This window comes from Chiloscyllium punctatum, chromosome 21 (assembly GCF_047496795.1).
Source record: "Chiloscyllium punctatum isolate Juve2018m chromosome 21, sChiPun1.3, whole genome shotgun sequence".
In the NCBI taxonomy this organism is placed as follows: Eukaryota; Metazoa; Chordata; class Chondrichthyes; order Orectolobiformes; family Hemiscylliidae; genus Chiloscyllium; species Chiloscyllium punctatum.
This window is the reverse complement of record NC_092759.1, coordinates 75,549,636-75,562,243: the sequence shown is the minus strand read 5'-3', so window position 1 is coordinate 75,562,243 and position 12,608 is coordinate 75,549,636.

The window sequence follows — 12,608 nt, the reverse complement described above, 5'->3', positions numbered from 1 at the left end:
GCCCCTCTCTATCTCCCACTCTGTACCCCTCTCTCTGTCCCCCAGTCTTTGTCCCTCATCTCTCCGACTTCCTCTATCTCCCTCTCTCTGTCCCGCTCTCTTTGACCCCCTCGCCCTCCCTCAATTTCTGTCACCCACTCTCTGTTCTTTCTATCTCCCTCACTCTGTGCCCCTCTCTCTCTCGCCCTCTCTCTGCCCCCTCTCCCTCCCACCCGCCGCTCTCTGTCCCCTCTCTTTCTGCCCCCTCCCTTTGTCCCCCTCTCTCTATCACCCCCTCTCTCTGTCCCGCTCTCTCTGTCCCCCCTCACTCTGTCCCGCTCCCTCTATCCCTCTCTCTCTGTCACGGCCTCTCTCTGCCCTCCCTTCTCTCTCTGTCCCCCCTCTCTCTGTCTCCCATCTCTGTATTCCCCCTTTCTCTGCCCCCTCTCCCTCTGTCCCCCTGGCTCTTTCGCCCTCTCTCTGCCCCCTCTCTCTCTGCCCCCCTCTCTTTCCCACCTCTCTCTCTCTCTCCGCCCTCTCTCTGTCCCTCTCTCTCTGTCCCTCTCTCTATTTCCCCCTCTCTCTCTGTCCCCCACGCTCTCTTTCCCCCTCTATCTTCCCTAATCTCTGTGCCCCTCTCTCTGACTCCCTCTACTTCCCCTCTTTCTGTCCCCCTCTCTCTGACCCCCTCTATCTCCTCCACTCTCTGTTTGTCTCTCTCTATCCCCGTCTATCTGACCCCCTCGACCTCCCCCACTTCCTGTCTCGCTCTCTCTGACCCCCTCTATCTCCCGCACTCTCAGTGCTCCTCTCTCTGTCCCCCCTCTCTTTGTCCCCCTCTGTCGCCCTCTCTCTGACCCTCTCTCTCTCGCCCCTCTATCTGTCCCTCTCTCTCTGTCCTTCTCTCTCTATCCCTCCTCTCTCTGACCCCTCTATCTACCCCACTCTCTGTACCGCTCTCTCTGTCGCTCTCTCTCTGTCCCATCTCTTTCTGTCCCCCCTTTCTGCCCCCTCTCGATGCACCCCTCTCTCTGCCCCCTCTCTCTTTTCCTCTCTCTCTCTGCCCCTCTCTTTCTGTCCCCCTCTCTCTCTGTCCCCTCTCTCTCTCTGTCCTCCCCCCACTCTCTGTCCCCTCTCGCTCTGTCCCCCTCTATTTCCCCCACTCTTTGTGCCCCCTCTCTGTCCCTCTCTCTCTGACCCCATCTCTCTGCCCCCTCTCCCTCCCACCAACCTCTCTCTTTTACCCTCTCTCTGTCTCCCCCTTTCTGCCCCCTCTCTCTCTTCACCGCTCTGTCTGCCCCCTCTCTGTCCCTCTCTCTCTCTGACCCACTCACTCTGGCCCACTCTCTCTGCCCCATCTCTCTCTCTCTGTCCCCTCTCTCTTTGTCCCCCTCTATCTCCCCCTCTTTCTGTCGCCCTCTCTCTGACATCCTCTCACCCCGACTCTGTGCCCCTCTCTCTCTGTCCCCCTCTCTCTGACCCCCACTACCTCCTCCACTTTCTGTCCCACTCTCTCTGGCCTCTACTTTCTCCCCCAATCTTTGTGCCCCTCTCTCTGTCCCCCTCTCTCTGACCCACTCAATCTCCCGCATTCTCTGTCTCCCTCTCTCTGTCGCCCTTTCTCTGATCCCCACTCTTTGACCCCGTCTCTCTGTCACCCCCTGCCCCCTCTCGCTGCACATCTCTCTCTGCCCCTCTCTCTTTCCCTCCCTCTCTCTGACCCTCTCACTCTGTCCCACTCTCTCTGCCCCATCTCTCTCTGCCCCTCTCTCTCTGTCCCCCTCTCTCTCTGTCCCCTCTCTCTCTGACCCCCTCTATCTCCGCCACTCTCTGTCCCGCTATCTCTGTCGCCCTCTCTCTGAACCCCACTCTCTGTCCCCCTCCCCTCTGTCGCCCTCTCTCTGACATCCTCTCTCTCCCACCTGCCACCCTCTCTCCCCCGCTTTCTCCCCCCACTCTCTGTCCCCCTCTCTCTGACCCCTTCTCTCAGCCCGACTCTGTGCCCCTCTCTCTATCTCCCTCTCTCTGACCCCCACTACCTCCCCTGCTTTCTGTCCCACTCTCTCTGCCCCCCTCTATCTCCCCCAATCTCTGTGCCCCTCTCTCTGTCACCCTCTCTCTGACCCCCTCTACTTCCCCTCTCTCTGTCCCCCTCTCTCTGACCCCATCTATCACCTCCACTCTCTGTTACCCTCTCTCTGTCCCCGTCTCTCTGACCTCCTCTACCCCCCCTTCCTGTCTCGCTCTCTCTGAACCCCTCTATCTCCCCCACTCTCAGTGCCCCTCACTCTGTCCCCCCTCTCTTTGTCCCCCTCTGTCGCCCTCTCTCTGACCCTCTCTATCTCTCCCCCTCTCTCTCCCTCTCTCTCTGTCGCTCTCTCTCTGACCTTCTCTCTCTGTCCCCTTCTCTCTGACCCACTCGATCTTCCCCACTCTCTGTCTCCCTCTCTTTTTCGCCCTTTCTCTGACCCCCTCTCTCTGTCCCTCTCTCTCTGTCCCCCTCTCTCTGTCGCCCTCTCTCTGACACCCTCTCTCTCCGATCCGCCTCTCGCTCTCCCCCGCTCTCTGCCCCCTCTCTCTCTGTTGCCCTCTCTCTGTCCCCCTCTCTGTCCGCCTCTCTCTCACACTCGCTTCTTTCTATCCCCCCTCTTAGTCTCCCTCTCTCTGAGCCCCTCTCTCACCCCGACCCTGTACCCCTCTCTCTGTCCCCCTCTCTCTGTCCCCCTCTCTCTCCCACCCGCCGGTCTCTCACCCCAGCTCTCTGCTCCCTCTGCCTGTCACACTCTCTCTGTCACCCTCTGTCTGCCCTCCTCTCTCTCCCACCCGCCTCCCTCTATCCCCCTCTCTCTGTCCCCCTCTCTCCGTCGCCCTCTCTCTCACCCCCTCTCTCTCCCACCCGCCGGTCTCTCACCCCAGCTCTCTGCTCCCTCTGCCTGTCACACTCTCTCTGTCACCCTCTGTCTGCCCTCCTCTCTCTCCCACCCGCCTCCCTCTATCCCCCCTCTTTGTCCCCCTCTCTCTCTGTCCCGCTCTCTCTCCCACCCGCCTCTTTCTGTCCCCCCTCTCTCTGTCCCGCTCCATCGATCCCTCTCTCTCTGTCACGGCCTCTCTCTGCCCTCCCTTCTCTCTCTGTCCCCCCTCTCTCTGTCCCCCATCTCTGTATTCCCCCTTTCTCTGCCCCCTCTCCCTCTGTCCCCCTGGCTCTTTCGCCCTCTCTCTGCCCCCTCTCTCTCTGCACCCCTCTCTGTCCCACCTCTCTCTCTCTCTCCGTCCTCTCTCTGTCCTTCTCTCTCTGTCCCTCTCTCTATTTCCCACTCTATCTCCCCTCTCTCTGTGCCCCTCTCTCTGACTCCCTCTACTTCCCCTCTTTCTGTCCCCCTCTCTCTGACCCCCTCTATCTCCTCCACTCTCTGTTTGTATCTCTCTATCCCCGTCGATCTGACCCCCTCGACCTCCCCCACTTCCTGTCTCGCTCTCTCTGACCCCCTCTATCTCCCGCAATCTCAGTGCTCCTCTCTCTGTCCCCCCCCTCTCTTTGTCCCTCTCTGTCGCCCTCTCTCTGACCCTCTCTCTCTCGCCCCCTCTCTCCGTCCCTCTCTCTCTGTCCTTCTCTCTCTGTCCCTCCTCTCTCTGACCCCTCTATCTGCCATTCTCTCTGTACCCCTCTCTCTGTCGCCCTCTCTCTGTCCCATCTCTTTCTGTCCCCCCTCTCTGCCCCCTCTCGCTGCACCCCTCTCTCTGCCCCATCTCTCTTTTCCTCTCTCTCTCTGCCCCACTCACTCTGTCCCACTCTCTGCCCCATCTCTCTCTGCCCCTCTCTCTCTGTCCCCCTCTCTCTCTCTGTCCCCTCTCTCTCTGTCCCCCCCACTCTCTGTCCCCTCTCGCTCTGTCCCCCTCTATTTCCCCCACTCTTTGTGCCCCTCTCTCTTTCCCCCTCTCTCTGACCCCATCTCTCTGCCCCCTCTCCCTCCCACCAACCTCTATCTTTCACCCTCTCTCTGTCTCCCCCTTTCTGCCCCACTCTCTCTCTGCACCGCTCTGTCTGCCCCCTCTCTGTCCCTCTCTCTCTCTGACCCACTCACTCTGTCCTACTCTCTCTGCCCCATCTCTCTCTCTGTCCCCTCTCTCTTTGTCCCCCTCTATCTCCCCCTCTTTCTGTCAGCCTCTCTCTGAGCCCCTCTATCTCCCCCTCTCTGTGTGCCCCTCTCTCTGTCCCCGTCTCTCTGACCCCAGCTACCTCCTCCTCTTTCTGTCCCCTCTCTCTGTCACCCTCTCTCTCCCCCTCTCTCTGTGGCCCTCTCTCTGTCCCCCTCTCTCTGACCCCAGCTACCTACTCCTCTTTCTGTCCCCTCTCTTTGACCCCCTCTATCTCCCCCACTCTCTTGGCCCTCTCTCTGTCCCCTTCTCTCTGACCCCCTCTACCTCCCCCTCTTTCTGTCCCACTCTCTCTGACACCCTCTATCTCCCCCACTCTCTGTGCCCCTCTCTCTATACCTCCTCTCTCTGTCTCTCCTCTCTCAGTCCCTCCTCTCTCTGTCCCCTCTCTTTCTGTCCCACCTCTATCTGTCCACCCACTCTGTTTCCCTCTCCTTGTCGCCCTCCCCATGTCGCCCTCTCTCTGTCCCTCCTCTCTCTGTCCCCCTCCCTCTGTCCCCTTCTCTCTGTCACGGCCTCTCTCTGCCCACCCCTCTCTCTCTCCGTCCCCCCTCTCCCTCTCTGTCCCCCCTCGCTCTGTCCCCCTCTCTCTGTCCCCCATCTCTGTATTCCCCTTTTCTCTGCCCCCTCTCCCTCTGTCCCCCTGGCTCATTCGCCCTCTCTCTGACCCCCTCTATCTCCCCCACTCTCTGTGCCCCTGTCTCTGTCCCCCCTCTTTGTCCCCCTCTATCGCTCTCTCTCTGACCTTCTCTCTCTGTCGTTCTCTCTCTGTCCCCGTCTTCTCTGTCCCCCTCTCTCTGACCCCTCTATCTGCCCCACTCTCTGTCCCCCTCTCTCAGTCCCCATTCTCTCTGTCCCCCTCTCTCTGACACCCTCTATCTCCCCCACTCTCTGTCCCCCTCCCCTCTGTCGCCCTCTCTCTGACAAGATCTCTCTCCCACCCGCCTCTCTCTCTCACCCGCTTTCTGCCCCCACTCTCTGTCCTCCTCTCTCTGACCCCGTCTCTCACCCCGACTCTGTGCCCCTCTCTCTCTGTCCCCCTCTCTCTGACCCACTCGATCTCCCCCACTCTCTATCTCCCTCTCTCTGTCGCCCTTTCTCTGATCCCCACTCTTTGACCCCGTCTCTCTGTCACCCCCTGCCCCCTCTCGCTGCACCCCTCTCTCTGCCCCTCTCACTTTCCCTCCCTCTCTCTGACTCACTCACTCTGTCCCACTCTCTCTGCCCCATCTCTCTCTGCCCCTCTCTCTCTGTCCCCCTCCCCTCTGTCGCCCTCTCTCTGACATCCTCTCTCTCCCACCTGCCACCCTCTCTCCCCCGCTTTCTGCCCCCACTCTCTGTCCCCCTCTCTCTGACCCTTTCTCTCAGCCCGACTCTGTGCTCCTCTCTCTATCCCCCTCTCTCTGACCCCCACTACCTCCCCTGCTTTCTGTCCCACTCTCTCTGGCCCCCTCTATCTCCTCCACTCTCTGTTGCCCTCTCTCTGTCCCCGTCTCTCTGACCTCCTCTACCCCCCTTCCTGTCTCGCTCTCTCTGAACCCCTCTATCTCCCCCACTCTCAGTGCCCCTCACTCTGTCCCCCCCCTCTCTTTGTCCCCCTCTGTCGCCCTCTCTCTGACCCTCTCTATCTCTCCCCCTCTCTCTCTCCCTCTCTCTCTGTCGCCCTCTCACTGCCCTCCTCTCTCTGTCCCCTTCTCTCTGACCCACTCGATCTCCCCCACTCTCTGTCTCCCTCTCTGTTTCGCCCTTTCTCTGACCCCCTCTCTCTGTCCCCCTCTCTCTGTCCCCCTCTCTCTGTCGCCCTCTCTCTGACACCCTCTCTCTCCGATCCGCCTCTCGCTCTTCCCCGCTCTCTGCCCCCTCTCTCTCTGTTGCCCTCTCTCTGTCCCCCTCTCTGTCCGCCTCTCTCTCACACTCGCTTCTTTCTATCCCCTCTCTTAGTCTCCCTCTCTCTGAGCCCCTCTCTCACCCGACCCTCTACCCCTCTCTCTGTCCCCCTCTCACTGTCGCCCTCTCTCTGATCCCTCTCTCTCTGTCCCTTTCTATCTGTCCGCCTCTCTCTGTCCCCCCTCTCTGTCGCCCTCTCTCTCACCCCCTCTCTCTCCCACCCGCCGGTCTCTCACCCCAGCTCTCTGCTCCCTCTGCCTGTCACACTCTCTCTGTCACCCTCTGTCTGCCCTCCTCTCTCTCCCACCCGGCTCCCTCTATCCCCCCTCTTTGTCCCCCTCTCTCTCTGTCCCGCTCTCTCTCCCACCCGCCTCTCTCTGACCCCCTCTCTCTCCCACCCGCCTCTCTCTCTGTCCAACTCTCTCTGCCCCCCTCTCTCTCTCTGTCCCCTCACTCTGTCCCCTGTCTCTGACCAAACTCTATCTGACACACTCTCTGTCCCGCTCTCTCTGTTGCCCTCTCTCTGTCGCCCTCTCTCTGTCCACGTCTCTCTGTTACCCTCTGTCTACCCCCCTCTCTCTCCCACCCGCCTCCCTCTATCCCCGCTCTTTGTCCCCCTCTCTCTCTGTCCCCCTCTCTCTCCGTCCCGCTCTCTCTCCCACACGCCTCTCTCTTTCCAACTCTCTCTGTCCCCTCACTCTGTCCCCCTCTCTCTGACCCCCTCTATCTAACCCACTCTATGCCCCCCTCTCTCTGTCGCCCTCTCTCTGACCCTCTCTTTCCGCCTGTCTCTGTCCCACTGTCTCTGACCCCCTCTCTCTCTGTCCCCCTCTCTCTGTCGCCCTCTATCTGACCCCCTCTCTCTCTGTCCCCCTCTCTCTGTCGCCCTCTCTCTGACCCCCTCTCTCTCCCACCCGCCTATCTCTATCCCCCCTCTTTGTCTCCCTCTCTCTCTGTCCCCCTCTCTCTTTGTCACGCTCTCTCTCCCACCCGCCTCTCTCTGTCCCCCACTCTCTCTGTCCCCGTCTCTCTGACCTCGTCTAGCTCCCCCTCTTTCTGTCCCGCGCTCTCTGACACCCTCGATCTCCCCCACTCTCTGTGCTTCTCTCTCTGCCCCCCCTTTGTCCCCTCTATCGTCCTCACTATGACCCCCTCTCGCTCTGTCACCCTCTCTCTCCCCCTCTCCCTGTCCCCCTCTCTGTCCCCCTCTCTCAGAACCCTCTCTCTGCCACCCGTCTCTCTGTCCTCCTCTCTCTGAACCCCTCCATCTCCCCCACTCTCTGTCCCCCAATCTCTGTCGCTCTCTCTCTGTCCCCCTCCCTCTGACCCCCTCTGTCTCCCCCTCTCTCTGACTGCCTCTCCCAGACCCACTCGACCTCCCCGTCTTTCTGTGCCCTCTCTCTGACCCCTCTCTATCTCACCCTCTCTCTGTCGCCCTCTCTCTGACCCCCCTCTCTCTGTCCCCTTCTCTCTGTCCCCCTCTCTCTGTCCTCCTCTCTCTGTCCACCTCTCTCTGACACCCTCTCTCTCCCATCCGCCTCTCTCTCTCTGTTGCCCTCTCTCTGTCCCCCTCTCTGGCCCCCCACTCTCTGTCGCCCTCTCTCTGACCCCCTCTCTTTCTGTCCCTCTCTCTCTGTCCCCCTCTCTCTGTCGCCCTCTCTCTGACACCCTCTGTCTCCCACCCGCCTCTCTCTCACCCCAGCTCCCTGGCCCCTCTGTCTGTCGCATTCTCTCTGTCACCCTCTGCCTGTCCCTGTCTCTCTCCCACCCACCTCCCTCTATCCCCCCTCTTTGTCCCCCTCTCTCTCTGTCCCCCTCTCTCTCTGTCACGCTCTCTCTCCCACCCGCCTCTCTCTGACCCCTCTCTCTCTCCCACCCGCCTTTCTCTCTGTCCAACTCTCTCTCTGTCCCCCTCTCTCTCTCTCTGTCCCCTCACTCTGTCACCCTCTCTCTGACCCTCTGTATCTGACCCACTCTCTGTCCCGCTCTCTCTGAACCCCACTCTCTGTCCCTCTCTCTCTGTCGGCCTCACTCTGCCCCCTCTCTGTCCCACCCGCTCCCTCTATCTCCCCTTTTTGCCCCCTCTCTCTCAGTCCCCTCTCTCTCTCTGTCCCGCTCTCTCCCACCCGCCTATCTCTTACACCCTCTCTCTCTCACCCGCCTCTCTCTCTGCCCAACTTTCTCTGTCCCCCTCTCTCTCTCTGCCCCCTCACTCTGTCCCCATCTGTCTGACTCCCTCTATCTCACCGTCTCTCTGTCCCCCTCTCTCAGACCCCCTCTCTCTGTCGCCGTCTCCCTGTCGCCCTCTCTCTGTCGCCCACTTTCTCTGACCCCTCTCTCGGACCCCCTGTATCTGATATTCTCTCTCTGCCCCCCACTCTCTCCCACGCGCGTCCCTCTATCCACTCTTTTTGTTCCCCTCTCTCTTGCCCCCTCTCTGTCTGTGCCGCTCGCTGTCCCAACCGCCTCCCTCTGACCCCCTCTCTCTCCCACTCGCCTCTCTCTCTCTGCCCCCTCTCCCTGTACCCCCATCTCTCTCTGCCCCTTAGTCTGTCCTCCTCTCTCTGCCCCCTCCCTCTGCCCCCTCTCTCTCTGTCCCCACTCTCTCCATTCCCTCACTCTCTGTCCCCCTCTTTCTGACCCCCTCACTCAATCCGACTCTGTACGCCTCTCTCTGTTCCCCCACTCTCTGTCCCCCCTCTCTGAACCCCTCTATCTTCCCCACTCTCTGTGCCCTTCTCTCTGTCGCCCTCTCGCTGCCCCCCCTGTCCATCCCACCCGCCTCTCTCTTTCACCCTCTCTCTGTCCCCCTCTCTGCCTCCTTTGTCTGCACTCCTCTCTCTGCACCCCTCTCTCTGCCCCTCTCTTTCCCCCCTCTCTCTGTCCCCTCTCTCTCTGATCCCCTCTATCTCCCCAACTCTCTGTGCCCCTCTCTCTGTCCCCCTCTCTCTGACCCTCACTACCTCCCCCTATTTCTGTCCCCCTCTCTCTACCCCCTCTATCTCTCCCACTCTCTGTCCCCTCTCCCTGTCCCCCTCGCTCTTTCGCCCTCTCTCTGACCCCCTCTACCTCCCCCTCTTTCTGTCTCGCTCGCTCTGACCCCCTCTATCTCCCCCTCTCTCTGACTGCCTCTCCCAATCCCACTCTAACTCCCCATCTTTCTGTCCCCCTCTCTCTGACCCCTCTCTCTCTCACCCACTCTCTGTGCCGCACTCTCTGTCCCCCCTCTCTTTGTCCCCCTCTCTCTGTCCCTCTCTGTCGCCCTATCTCTGAACCCCTCTCTCTCTGTCCCCCTCTCTCTCTGTCCCCTATCTCTCTCTGTCGCCCTCTCCTGATCCCCTCCACTCCCACACTCTCTGTCCCCTCTCTCTGTTGCCCTCCCTCTGACACCCTCTGTCTATTCCCTCTCTCTGCCAACTCCCTCTCTGTCCCACTTTCTCTGTCCCTCTCTCTCTGTCCCCGTCTTTCTGTCCCCCTCTCTCTGTCGCACTCTCTCTGCCCCCCTCTCTCTGTCCCCCTCTCTCTCTCATGTCCCCCTCTCTCTGACCCCCTCTATCTCACCCACTTTCTGTCCCCCTCTCTCTGTCGCCCTCTGTCTGTCCCCCTCTCTCTCTCTGTCCGCCTCTCTCTAACCCCCTCTATCTCACCCACTCTCTGTCCCCCTCTCTCTCTGCCCCCCACTCTCTATCCCCCTCTCTCTGTCCCCCTCTCTCTCTGTCCCCCTCTCTCTAACCCCCTCTATCTCACCCACTCTCTGTCCCCCTCTCTCTGTCGCCCTCTATCTGTCCTCGTCTTTCTGTCCACTTTTCTCTGTCGCCTTCTCTCCGTCCCCCTCTCTCTCCCACCCGCCCCATTATGAGCCCCTCTCTATACCCCCGCCTCTCTCTCTGACCCGCTCTCTCTGTCCCCCTCTCTCTTTCGCTCTCTCTCTGACCTCCACTCTCTGTCCCCTTCTCTCTGTCGCCCTCTCACTGAACCCCTCTCTCGCCCACCCGCCACTCTCTCTCCCCGCTCTCTGCTCCCTCTCTCTGTCGCCTTCTCACTGTCCCCCTCTTTCTCCCACCCGCCTCATTCTGACCCCCTCTCTCTCCCCCCGCTTCTCTCTATGACCCCCTCTCTCTGTCCCCCCTCTCTCCCGTTCTCTGCCCCTCTCTCTGTCACCCTCTATCTTGCCCACTGTCTGTGCCCCTCTCTCTGTCGCCCTCTCACTGCCCCCTCTCCCTCACACCCGCCTCTCTCTTACCCCATCTCTCTTTCCCCCTCTGTCTGACCCCCTCTCTCCTCCACTCTGACCCCTCTCTTTGACCCCCAATCTCTGTCCCCCTCTATCTCCCCAACTCTCTGTGCCCCGCTCTCTGTCGCTCTCTCTCTGCCGCCTCTCCCTCTCACTCGCCTGCCTCTTTCCCCCACTCTCTGTACCTCTCTCTCTGTCCTCCTCTCTCTGCCCCCCTCTTTCTGCCCCCCTCTCTCTCTGACCCCCTCACTCTTTCCCCCTCTCTCTGCCCCCATTTTTCTCTGCCCTTCTCTCTCTCTGAACCCTTGTATCTCCCCCACTCTCTGTGCCCCTCTCGGTCCCCCTTTCTCTGACCCACTCTACATCCCATTCTTTCTGTCCCCCTCCCTCTGACCCCCTCTATCTCCCCAATCTCTGTGCCTCTCCCTCTGTCGCCCTCCCTCTGACCCCCTCTCTTTCCTCCTCTCTCTGTCCCCTATCTCTCCTACCCGCCACTCTCTATCCCCACTCTTTGTCCCCTCTCTCTGTCCCCCCTCTCTCTGTCCCGCTCTTTCTGTTCCCCATCTCTCTGTCTCTCTCCCTCTCCCACCCGCCTCTGCCTGTCCACCTCTCTCTCTGCCCCTCTCTCTTTCCCCTCTGTCTCTCCCCCGCTCTCTGACCCCTCTCGTTCTGCCCCATTTCTGTCCCCCCACTCTCTGTCCCTCTATCTCTGTCCGCCTCTATCTCCCCCTCTCTCTATCCCCTCTCTTTGACCCCCTCTATTTCCCCCACTCTCTGTGCCCCTCTCTCTGTCGACCTCTCTCTCTGCCCCCTCTCCCTCCCACCCACCTCTATCTTTCCCCCCTCTTTGTCCCCATCTCTGTGTCCCCCTCTCTCACTCCCAACCGCCTCTCTCTGACCACCTCTCTCTGTCCCCTTCTCTCTCTGCCCCCTCGCTCTGTCCCCCTCTTTCTGTCCACCTCTCTCTGTCCCCCTCTCACTGTCCCCTCTCTCTCTCCCCGCTCTCTGCCCCCCTCTCTGTCGCCCTATTTCTGTTCCTTCTCTCTTCCCCACTCTGTACCTCTCTCTCTGACCCCCACTCTCTGTCCCCCACGCTCTGTCCACCTTTATCTCCCCCTATCTCTGTCCCCTCTCTCTGAACACCTCTCTCTCCCCCTCTCTCTGTACCCCTCTCTGTGTTACCCTCTTTCTCCCACACGCGTCTCTCTGACCCCCTCTCTCTCCAACCCGCCTCTCTATCTCTCCCCTCCCTCTGCCCCCTCTCTCTGTCGCCCTCTCTCTGTCCAACTCTCTCTCCCACCCGCCTCATTCTGACCCAATCTCTCTCTCCCCCCCGCCTCTCTCTCTGACCACCTCTCTCGGACCCTCTCTCTCTCCCCTCTCTCCCTGTCCCCTCTCTCTGACCCCCTCTATCTCACCCACTCTCTCTCCCCTATCCCAGTCGCCCTCTGTCTGTCCTCCTCTCTCTGTCCACATCTCTGTCGCCCTCTCTCTGACCACCTCTCTCTCCCACCCGCCACTCTCTCACCCCCACTCTCTGCTCCCTCTCTTTGTCCCCCTCTCTTATTTGCCATCTCTATGTGCCCAACTCTCTCTGTCCCCCTCTCTCTGTCCCCGCTCTCTACCCCTCTCTCTCTGTCCCTCTCTCTCTGACGCCCTCTCTCTGTCGCTCTCTCTCTCTGACCTCCACTCTCTGTCCCCTTCTCTCTGTCACCCTCTCACTGACACCCTCGCTCTCCCACCAGCCTCTGTCTCTCTCCCCGCTCTCTGCCCCCTCTCTCTGTCGCCCTCTCTCTGTCCAACTCTCTCTCCCACCCGCCTCATTCTGAGCCCCTCTCTCTCCCCCACCTCTCTCTCTGACCCCCACTCTCTGACCCCCTCTCTCTGTCCCCCCGCTCTCTGTCCCCCTCTCTCTCTGCCCCCCACTCTCTCTCTCCCCTCTCTCTGTCCCCCTCTCTCTGTCCCCCTCTATCTCCCGAACTCTCTGTGCCCCGCTCTCTGTCTCACTCTCTCTGCCCCTCTTCCTCCCACTCGCCTCTCTCTTTCCCCCTCTTTCTGTCCCTCTCTCTCTCTGCCCCCTCTCTCTGTCCCCTCTCTCTCTGTACCCCTCTCTCTCTGACCATCTCACTCTGTCCCCCTCTTTTTGCCCCCATCTCTCTCTCTCCCAGCCGCCTCTGTCTGTCCACCTCTCTCTCTCTGCCCCCTCTCTCTTTCCCCTCTGTCTCTCCCCCGCTCTCTGACCCCTCTCTGTAGCCCTCTCTCTGCACCCTCTCTCTCTGCCCCATTTCTGTCCCCACACTCTCTGTCCCCCTCTCTCTGAGGCCTTCTATCTCCCCCACTCTCTGTGCCACTC